The 10,983-nt window shown below is 43.5% G+C and overlaps 1 long non-coding RNA gene across 1 annotated transcript; it reads left to right on the top strand.

Moving 5' to 3' along the window:
- The first annotated feature begins 622 nt into the window (after positions 1–622).
- LOC142073079 (uncharacterized) lies at positions 623–3,583 on the top strand. Its single transcript, XR_012669766.1, has 3 exons — positions 623–801; positions 2,665–2,753; positions 3,174–3,583. It is a non-coding gene; the product is annotated as an uncharacterized LOC142073079 (long non-coding RNA).
- Positions 3,584–10,983: the final 7,400 nt, after the last annotated feature.

Here is a 10,983-nt window from a genome sequence, read left to right as displayed (position 1 = left end):
AAACCCATGAAAAAATTATACAAAAAATCCCTTTCCATTTTTCATCTCTCTCTTTCTTTTTTAAAGGGTCCCCACTCCTGCCAATGGTCAGAAGTTTTGCTCTTGGTAACCACACATCATGTTTCATGATCATGAAAAGGGCTCTCTCCTTCCTAGAGCAGGAAAATTCTCATCTCAGTCATCTCAGCCTATCTAAGCCTCAGAGAGCTACCAGCCACTAGCATAGCTGCCTATGGGTGATCTTCCGCAGACTAGTTGTATTTGAGTGAACAGTTTAGGGCTGGAGGGTGGGACAACAAGATAGCTCTCATTCTCTGAGTTATAAGTAAAAACTCCTGTTAGAATGCAAGAGGAGTAAACAGAGCAGAATGTGTTCTCTTTATCCCAGCAGTCTCATCAGTCTGCTTCTTTTGCAAAAGTACTTCATGGAAGTTCCCACACACAAGGCCCTTTCCTTAGCTCTGGCAGCTGATTTGTTTGTTTCTCTGTTGAGTAGCAACCACTGCCCATACTGACTTAGACTGGCACCTTGCAACCTGCACTGAGTAGGGGGGAGAGTATAGGTGCACTGTCTCAGGAGCAGAGCAAACACAGAATGGTGACTCAGACACAAATAGTTTAATCCCTGCTTCCCCCTTCCTCTGGAGAGAAGTAAATTGCATCAGTCCCTTTCCTGGCATACGTCCGCTCTGCAGCAGCTCAGCTGCACTGACTATATGTGTTGAGAAGAGAAGGGAGACAAAGATGATACACCTCGATCCGTCCTGTTTTCTGCCCATGGCACTCAATGGTTTAGGCCAGGTATGTCTACACTTCAATTAAACACCAGTGGCTGGCCAGTGTCAGCTGATTTAGGCTTGTGGGGCTTGGGCTGTGAATTTGTAAGATTGCAGTGTAGATTTCATCTTGAGCTGGAGCCCAGGCTTTGGGACCCTCCCTCCTTGTGAGTGTTTAATTGCAGTGTGCACATACCCGTAGTCTCCTGAGGGCTGTAATATTTTGGTCTAATTCTAGGTGTTCAGCTTTACATAGAGGTGGCTGGGTGGTGTTTAGTAACTTCAGAAATATAAGTCAGGGTAGGTGATCTGGAGGTCCAATATGGCTTTAAACTCTGCGACTCTATGATAATGCTCTGCCTGTTCCCCAACCCTTCCCTCCTGCACAGGTGAGGGGGTAGAGGCTCATTGGTAGATGCAGTTCTCCCTGAATCATGCTCTGTAATGTGGGTAGCACAAGCAGGAGTGCAGGGGAAGTGGTTTACACCTCTTTACTCCTCTGTGTGGCAATCCTCACATGACTGAGCCTGTTGTGAGCTATGACAATGTAAACAAATATATCTTTGCCTCATCTTGATCTCTTCACTCTCCTAGTCGATATCCAGTCACCAACACCTAGACCAGGGGTGGCCAACCTGTAGCTCCAGAGCCACATGCGGCTCTTCAGAAGTTAATATGCAGTTCCTTGTATAGGCACCGACTCTGGGGCTGGAGCTATAGGTACCAACTTTCCAATGTGCCAGGGGGTGCTCACTGCTCAACCCTGGCTCTGCCACAGGCCCTGCCCCCACTCCACCCCTTTCCACCCCCTCCCCAAGCCTGCCGTGCACTTGCTCCTCCCCCACTCCCGGAGAGCCTACTACACTCCATGAAACAGTTGATCGGGAGGTGCAGGGAGAGAGGGGAAGGCACTGATTGGCGGGGCTGCCAGTGGGCAGGAGGCTCTTGGAGGGGAGCTGATGGGGGACTGCTGATGTATTACTGTGGCTCTTTGGCAATGTACATTGGTGAATTTTGGCTCCTTCTCAGGCTCAGGTTGGCCACCCCTGATCTAGACATTCCAGACATATAGCCCTTGTTGAATTTTTACCTCCTGAGCTCATCTTTTTGGCCCGTTTGCAATCATTGTACCTTCTGAAAGCAGCTACTTTTCAGACACTGTGCAGAACAATGACACCAAATATGTGCCAATGTCTCTAACCCAGACTTGAAAGTGGCACTCTGCTGTGTCTAGTATCGTGGGGAAAACACAAAACCACGCTGGTCTCTACAGCCGGCAACATCCTTCGGGTTGCCCTCCCAAGTGTTTCAGTTTGAGTCAGAATTTTCAGTTCTTTTTCAGGTTTCATAATTAAATTGGAGGGTGGGTACTTTTCACACTAGTGTTTTTTAAATAATTACAATACTATGGTTTCCAAATGGTTTCTTAATGGTCTTACATTCTTGGGTTTATTTATTCCCAGTTCAATTCACCCAAGCACTCTAACACCTGTAGCCCGAATGCTTTCTAGTATGACCCTATCCAAACTTGCAAACCATGTCTGGCTGGGCTTAGTCAATATTCAAATATAAAACACTCAATGAACACCTAAGCCTGAGGTTCTCATATTGCCTTTAGGTTTCTGATTATACATTTCAATTTGATTCTAACCAGTTCAAGATGTATCTTCTTAACTATTATGATCTAGGCATGGTGGGTAGCATATTAATGGTTCTGGTTAACCACTTCTTCTGTTTCATCTCATTTCCTTCAGACAATTCCCTTTTTTCACCAGCTTTTATAAGTTTTCTCTGTGATATGTTGCAGCAATCTGTTGGAGATCTTTTAAATAAAGGAGAAGTATGTATTTTGACATAAATAATGTTTTTGACATTTGAATTTCCCCAGAAAACCTCAGATACTTCAGGTTTAAAGGTCAGCATGATTTTTACCGTCTGACTGAAGGACAAGGAAATATGCCTGAAACTACACAGCAAGTGAGTGGCATTGTCTTAATTTAAATGGAAGATATGGGCCAAAAGTGTTAACATAACTCAGTCACTGTCGAACATTAAACAGTGTTAAGCAGGGTTTGGCATACAGATACTTTAGCCTGCTTAGTATTATGGCAAACGTATTATTTAAACTATTTTAATTTTTATTAAAGATATGAGAAGAAAAACAGTTAAAGTATTTGAAATATAAAATATTAAATAGGGCTTTAATTTTATTTTTTGTTCCCTATCCCTCTAGCTGGAGAGAGTTTTAGAAGGAAAAAAACTCCTGGTTTAACGGTTTCTTAGAAGGTATAAAAGATGGTAATAACTGTCCTTTTGGGGAAAAGAGAAAAAATTAGTAGAGATGTGCTGAAGCTGTTGTTGCTACTGTTGTTAAAATCTGACCCTTTTTCATTTCAGGTGGTGTTCAGGATTCAGCGGAAGCTGGGAGAGTGCAGCAGGGGCAATGTCATCTGGATCCTGCTCTCCACCCTGGAGGAGGGGAGGCTATCCTTCAGGATTAGGACAAAGAAGGTCTGGGGTTCCAGGAGCAGGGGTGCTATTTCAGATTTGCGGGAGGGAAACTTTAATTGTGATTCCAGGGGCTACTTGGGCACCTGAAAACCCTAAGATGATTTTTTTTTTCAGATAACAACTTAGAAAATAGCTGACAGGAGCACTGTATCTAATTCTATACAAAGAAATACAAACACCAATTAAAGCCATATTTTAAGTTTATATGTAAGTTTAGAACAATCAGGAGGTAATACAGCAAGATAGTCCCAATCTCAAGCCTCAAGGGATCCATTTTGGAGCTTAAAGCAGATATCAGAAACACAAGCTTGGTACTTTGTACACTATCTTTAGTAGAGATAAATAAAAATAAATAAAATCTGCTTACTTTTTCTAACAAACTCTGTGTCACTGCCATTATCTACTCTATTTTAGTCAATTTTTTTCATACCACTAAAATGTATTTACTTAATTTTAACATACTTGTTTTTTTTTCTCTTTTATTGAGAACGGGAATTTATTTTTCTAATTATTTTGCCATTTATGTTTACCTATCACAATCGTGTTTGTGACTCACTAGCATTTGACTCCATCATTACTATTAATATCAGACTTGGAACCACATTTATTTTCCTATGCATTTTAAGTTATTTTACAGATATAATTAAAATACAATTTGAAAATAAGCGACCTTTATCTGCACAGTGTCTAAAGTTATGTGTTTAGCTAATGTGTTTTTTTTAAACTGGCACTGCTAAGGGGAGTACAAGCTAAATTTACACTCTAGAACAGTGTTTCCCAAACTTGGGACGCCGCTTATTCAAGGAAAGCCCCTGGTGGGCCAGGCCGGTTTGTTTACCTGCTGCATCTGCAGGTTCGGCCAATAGCGTCTCCCACTGGCCGCGGTTCGCTGTGCCCGGCCAATGGGGGCTGCGGGAAGCAGCAGCCAGTACATCCCTCGGCCCACGCCACTTCCCGTACTTCCACTCCCATTGGCCGGGCAGAGCGAACCGCAGCCAGTGGGAGCCATGATCAGCCAAACCTGCGGACGCGGCAGGTAAACAAACCGTCCCGGCCCGCCAGGGGCTTTCCCTGAACAAGTGGTGTCCCAAGTTTGGGAAACACTGCTCTAGAAGAATACTATTATTTGATTGTCCAACTTTAAATAATAAAATAATGATAATTACTCCAGTCAGGACAGGTTAGGTATTTTAGAAATCACTACTCAAAGAATTTAAATTGAAGCATTAGTGAAATAAAAGTATGAAATGCACAGACCAGTCAAAAAACTAAAATAACAGTACTGTAATCCTTTGTGAACTTTCAAAGAATAAAATTACAGAGAATATATGTGCATTGCACTTTTCCACAGGAAGTACCAAGAAGTAACAACAACAGCAAGTGTGTGTGCATGATAGACAGAGAGTGTTTGTTGGGGGTTTCATGTGGTAGCCTGTGTGTGTGTGAGAGAGAGAGAGAGAGTGTTGAAGGGGGTGTGTGTGTGAGAGAGAGAGAGAGAATGGGGGGGGGGTGCGTGAAGGAGACTGTGTGAGTATGTGAGAGAGAGAGTGTGTGTGTTGGGGGGAGTGTGTGAGGGAGACTCTGTGTGTGTGTCTGAGTGAGTCTGTCAGTGCGTTGTCTCTTTAAGCCAAGCACTCAGGAGCCTGAACACTTGTTCAGTACAGCAGCAGTCACAGCTGCCACTCCTGAACCAGAAGCACCCGCACAGTCAGGCTCCCTGCCACTCACCTCAGCTCAGCAGAGACCCACTCAAGCATGGCTACCTCTAGCATCAGGTGAGCTCCCCCAGCACTGCACCAGCCATGTATCAGCTTCCCAAAGCAGGGGAGACTGTCGTGGCAGTGGGAGCTGGGTGGCCAGAGAGTGGCAGCTGCTGGTCAGGCGCCCAGCTCTGGGAGGGGTGGCTATGGGGAGGTGAAGGCAAATTTTGGAGTGTCTATAGCTCCCCCTCCCACCCCAGAAGACAGTGGGGGTGGGAACCATAATGGTGATGCTTGCTCCAGTTGCCTCTGCCTGTTCTTCCCTCTGTTCTTCTATTTTCTCCCCATCTCTTTCTTTAAGGTTCCAAAATGGAGTGGTGGGTGGAAAAGCCCATCCAGTCATTATTTTGTCCACGATCCAGGCATAATATTCAATAAACCAATTTTGTTTAATTAATTTCCAGACTCACATTGTCTTGTTTACCAAGCATGATCTCGATGCAGTTCTTGAGTTAAATCAGTAGGCTTTTTTATTTAGAGTAATACAATTTTTTGTCTGGTTTCTTGCACCCGTTGCCTATTAATATTTATTATTTTAGGTTATCATGATATTTTATGAACGTGCACTCACTTTTTCAGTTGAACTCACAATGAAGGTAAATTTGTAGGCTAATTATCACAACAGTAGTACTTAAGAAACTCAGTTACCCTACTGGCTGGGCCTCTGCTCCCACCAAGAGTATTGTCATGTGAGCCACGTGATGATTTTGTAGATTTACTATTGTAGAGTGGTCAACAGTCAGACTGCTTAGAATAGGCCAGGGCTTAGAGAAGCCTGTGTGTTGACACAAGATAATATAGGTTGTGTTTAGTTTAGAAAATCATGGAGAATGATAAGTTCTGTCTGTGTCCAGCAGCTTCAGTAAAGAATCCTCTTTGTATTCATTACTAGCATGATCTACTACTTGTCAATCGCAAAAAGAAAAGGAGTACTTGTGGCACCTTAGAGACTAACGAATTTATTTGAGCATAAGCTTTCATGATCTACAGCTCACTTCATCGGATGCATCCAGTGGAAAATACAGTGGGGAGATTTATATACATAGAGAACATGAAACAATGGGTGTTATCATACACACTGTAACGAGGGTGATCAGGTAAGGTGAGCTATTACCAGCAGGAGAGCAGGGGGAACCTTTTGTAGTGATAATCAAGGTGGGCCCTTTCCAGCAGTTGACAAGAATGTGTGAGGAACAGTGGCGGGGGGGGGGAGGGGGAGGAATAATTGGGATATGTGGAAGCACGCCACAGATTTTCAATAGTCCAGAATGGTTTTCTTATAATCAATAAGAAGTGTATTAACAGCATCCAAAAAGATGACAAAATGTAGAAAAATATAATAATCAGAAAAATATAGAGAAGAGACAGGTGAAATTAACTCCATACACAAGTTTGTATATCAAAGCTCTAAAACAAATCCCCTGACCTATGGCTTGGCACCCCACCAATAATTCACATTTACTGGTACATAAAATATAAACATAAACAATGTTTTCTAGTTTCTTGTTCCTCTAGAAATTCTCCTGGATGATGACATGGGCCCATATATGGTACTAAATCTTGGTGTGTTAATAAGAGATGTCTTTCCGTGTTTGTTCTTTACTCCTTTTCATTTTTTTTTAACTATATAAGCAAAAGGAGAGATAAATGTTAATTGTGGAACTAGGTGGATAAGTAGGATAAAAGTAGAGAAAGCAGATACGGAATTGCTCTTTCTGTTGTCAATAACCTGGAGTGTCTTCCACACAGGAAATAATGTGGTTGACTGCAATAATGTGGAGTGTTTTATATAAAGGAGACAATTTAGTGTCTTATGTAATGAATATTATAGCCCAATTTGTCTTACTGAATCATATACCTCTCTAATCAGGGGATTTTGGAAAGCACGGGGTACTGCCATTGTACTGGAAAAACTGGGAAAAGGAGGTATTATTAATAGTTCTTTAGATTTTAAGGACAGAAGGAAACATTAGATCATCTAATCTGACCTCTTGTATAACACAGACCATAGAGTTTCATCTAGTGACTGCTGTACTGAGTCCAAAAACTTGTGTTCAAATTAGGGTTACCAGATGTCCCTATATTATCAGGATCGTCCAGATATTAGGGGCTTTGTCTTATATATGCAACTGTACCCCCACCTCCTGAAAAAAAAGAGTCCCAATTTTTAACTTTTGCTATCTGATGTTAACACTAGTTAAAAGTTCATCAGCCAGTCAGAATCACCACCTGAGTAGCCCTTCATTTGCATGTATGGTGTACAAAGAAAGCATCCACTTATTGGGTGTGAGCAGAAATGAAGGCTCAAAAATGGAGAAATTGGGGAACTGGAATATTCAAGACACGGACACACTTAGGAGAAACATCAGATATATTATTCCAACACTGTTACAGCTAATAAGCTAATAGCCATGCTTGGACGTACTAAATGTAGGCTAAACAAAAAAAGCTTTCTGTGAAAGTTTTAATTAAGGAAAGTTTAGTAGCTAGAAATGTGGTTGCTGTGGTTAAGTATGAACCAGAACAATTTCCTCCAACTGTATGGTAGTTTGTAGATAACAGAGGATGCAGCTGTGAACCGGGAAGACAATAAATAAATAAATTAACATTTGTCATAGTTCCTTCTTCTGTTTAATTACTTTGCTTTAACTTTCCTGTTCTGTAGAGAGTTTTCATTAGTGGGAAAGAAGATGCCAAAAATAGTGACTTGTATTTTTTCTAACTAAGTTAGCTGATTTCGGGTGAGGGATGCAGGCTCCGGGCTGGGGCAGAGAGTTGGGGTGTTGGAGGGGGTGAGGGGCATGGGCTCCGGCCAGGCGGCGCTTACTTCAGGTGGCTCCCAAAAGTGACCAACACATCCCTCTGGCAGCGGCTCCTAGGCAGGCAGGTCAGGGGACCACTGTGCACTGCCCCTGCCTGCAGGCACCACCCACACAGTTCCCATTGGCTGCAGTTCCCGGCCAATGGGAGGCGCAGAGTCGGCACTCGGGGAAGGGGCAACACGTGGAGACTCCCCTGACCCCCATCAGGGGCCACAGGGACATGCCAGCCACCTCCGGGAGTGGCACGGAGCTTTAGCCCTGCTGCGCCGCCGTACCTTTAGCACCTAAAATCTCCCAATTTGGCTTCAGTAGCATCTTGGAGTTAGAGCCTGATTCTGGGAGGAGGCGCTGGGAGGGAGGGGGAGGAGTTGATCTGTGGGTCCTGCAGAACCCCTGGAGTACCCTCGGGGACTCCCAGGGTGTTGCTGATCCATGGGCGGCAGGTCGCACAGGCTGGGGGAGGCTTTGCCTATCCAAACAGCCAGGCATGACTCCTCCCCCTGCCATGACTGTTCCCTGTGGCAGCGTGTGGCTCCAGTCCTCCAACTCCAGACCCCCAGTGCTCTGCCGTGCTGGGGCCACTCGCCTTCCTGCACTCAGGAGTTGGGTTGCCAGCCGCCCCGGGCTGGGGAGGCTGGGGCTCTGAGCTGCCTGCCTTCCCGGCGCTCCAGGACCGGGGAGGTTGGGGCCGCACGCTGCCTGCCCTACCGCACTCCAGAACGAGGGGCCAAGCCAAGGGATTGAGCCGGTGGCCACGGTGGGGGGGAGGAGGGGCTGGCTCTGGGCTCCGGCAGGGGCAGAAAGGAGGGCTTGGCTCCAGCAGGGGGTGAATGGGGCAGGGCGTCAGGTGGAAGGGGCGGCCTCCCCCAGCTGACGGTTCACGCACCGCCCATGCGCGGATCCCAATTTGAGAAATGCTGGTCTAGACCTGACAAGTGTTTGTCTAATTTGCTCATAAAAATCTCCAAAGATGGAGATTTCATAACCTCTCTAGGCAACTTATGCCAGTGCTTAATTATCCTGACAGGAATTATTTCTTAAGGTCCAACCTAAACCTCCCTGACTGCAATTTAAGCCCATTGCTTATTGTCCTGTCCTCAGATGTTAATGAGAACAATTTACCTCCCTCCTCCTTATAACAACCTTTTATGTACTTGAAAATGGTTATCATGTCCACTCTCAGTATTCTCTTCTCCGCACTAAACAAACCAATTTTTTTCAATCTTCCCTCATAGGTCATGTTTTCTAGACCTTTAATCATATTTGTTGCTCTTCTCTGGACTTTCTCCACTTTATCCACATCTTTCCTGAAATGTGGCACCCAGAACTGGACACAATACTCCAGTTGAGGCCTATTCAGCGCAGAGTAGAGTGGAAGTATTACTTTTCGTGTCTTGCTTACAACACTCCTGATAAAATATCCCAGAATGATGTTTGCTTTTTTTGCAACAGCGTTACACTGCTGAGTCACATTTAGCTTGTGGTCCACTATGACTTCCAGATCCCTTTCTGCTGTACTCCTTCCTAGGTAGTTATTTCCCATTTTGTATGTGTGCAACTGATTGTTCCTTCCTAAATGGAGTACTTTGCATTGAATTGCAAAGTACTCCATTTTATCCTTATTGAATTGCATCCAGTTTGTCCAGATCATTCTGAATTTTAATCCTATCCTCCAAAGCACTTGCAACCCCTCCCAGCTTGGTATCATCTGCAAACTTTATAAGTGTACTCTCTATGCCAATATCTAAATCATTGATGAAGATATTGAACAGAAGCAGACCCAATCCCTGCAGGACCCCACTTAATATGACCTTCCAGCTTCACTGTGAACCTTTGATAACTGCTCTCTGGGAATGGTTTTACAACAGTTATGCACCCACCTTATAATAGCTCCCTGTAGGTTGTATTTCGCTAGTTTGTTTAGGAGAAGGTCATGTGAGACAGTATCAAAAGCCTTAAAGTCAAGATATACCACATCTACAGCTTCCCCACTATCCACAAGGCTTGTTACCCTGTGAAAGAAAGCTATTAGGTTGGTTTGACATGATTTGTTCTTAAGAAATCCATGCTGACTGTTATTTATCACCTTATTATCTTCTAGGTGCTTGCAAATTGGTTGCTTGATTATTTGCTCCATTATCTTTCTGAGTACTGAAGTTAAGCTGACTGGTCTGTAATTCCCCAGGTTGTACTTATTTCTCTTTTTATAAATGGCCACTATATTTGCCCTTTTCCAATCCTCTGGAATCTCTCCCAGCTTCTTTTCGAAGATAATCACTAATGGCTCAGATATCTCCTCAGTCAGCTCTTTGAATATTCTAAGATGTATTTCATCAGGCCCTGGTGACTTGAAGGCATCTAACTTGTCTAAGTAATTTTTAACTTGTTCTTTCCCTCTTTTAGCCTCTGGTCCTACCTCACTTTCACTGGCATTCACTGTGTTGGACATCCAATCACTATTAACCTTTTTGTTGAAAACAAAAAAGTCATTTAGCACTTCTGCCATGTCCACACTTTCTGTTATTGTCTCCCACCCCATAGAATAATGGGCCTACCCTGTCCTTGGTCTTCCTTTTGCTCCTAATGTATTTGTATCTTTTCTTGTTACCCTTTATGTCTCTAGCTAGTTAAATCTCATTTTGTGCCTGGGCCTTTTAAATTTTGTCCGTACATACTTTGTTATTTTATTTTATTTATAAATAAATTGTCTTATTTGTTTATATTATCCTTTGTAATTTAACCTAGGACTTTTTGTAGGGCTTCTTTTTTGAATTTCAAAAATGCCAGCGTGGTCTCTTGCCATAATTTCTATCTTTCCTATGAATGGGATAGTTTCCTCTTATACCCTTAATAATGTCTCTGAAAAACTGCCTACCTTCTTGAACTGTTTTTTCCCTTACACTTGCTTCCCATGGGATCTTACCTACAAACTTCCTGAGTTTGCTAAAGTCTGCCTTCTTGAAATCCATTATCTTGCTTTTGCTGTTTTCCCTCCTACCATTCCTTAGAATCATGAACTCTACCATTTCATGATCACTTTCACCCAAACTGCCTTCCACTTTTCTTCCCATTCCAGGCCAGGCACTGGCTTCAGGTATAATAGGGTGGAGCTAA

This window comes from Caretta caretta, chromosome 8 (genome assembly GCF_965140235.1).
Source record: "Caretta caretta isolate rCarCar2 chromosome 8, rCarCar1.hap1, whole genome shotgun sequence".
NCBI classification, from domain to species: Eukaryota; Metazoa; Chordata; order Testudines; family Cheloniidae; genus Caretta; species Caretta caretta.
This window is presented reverse-complemented; position numbering and strand designations above follow the sequence as displayed.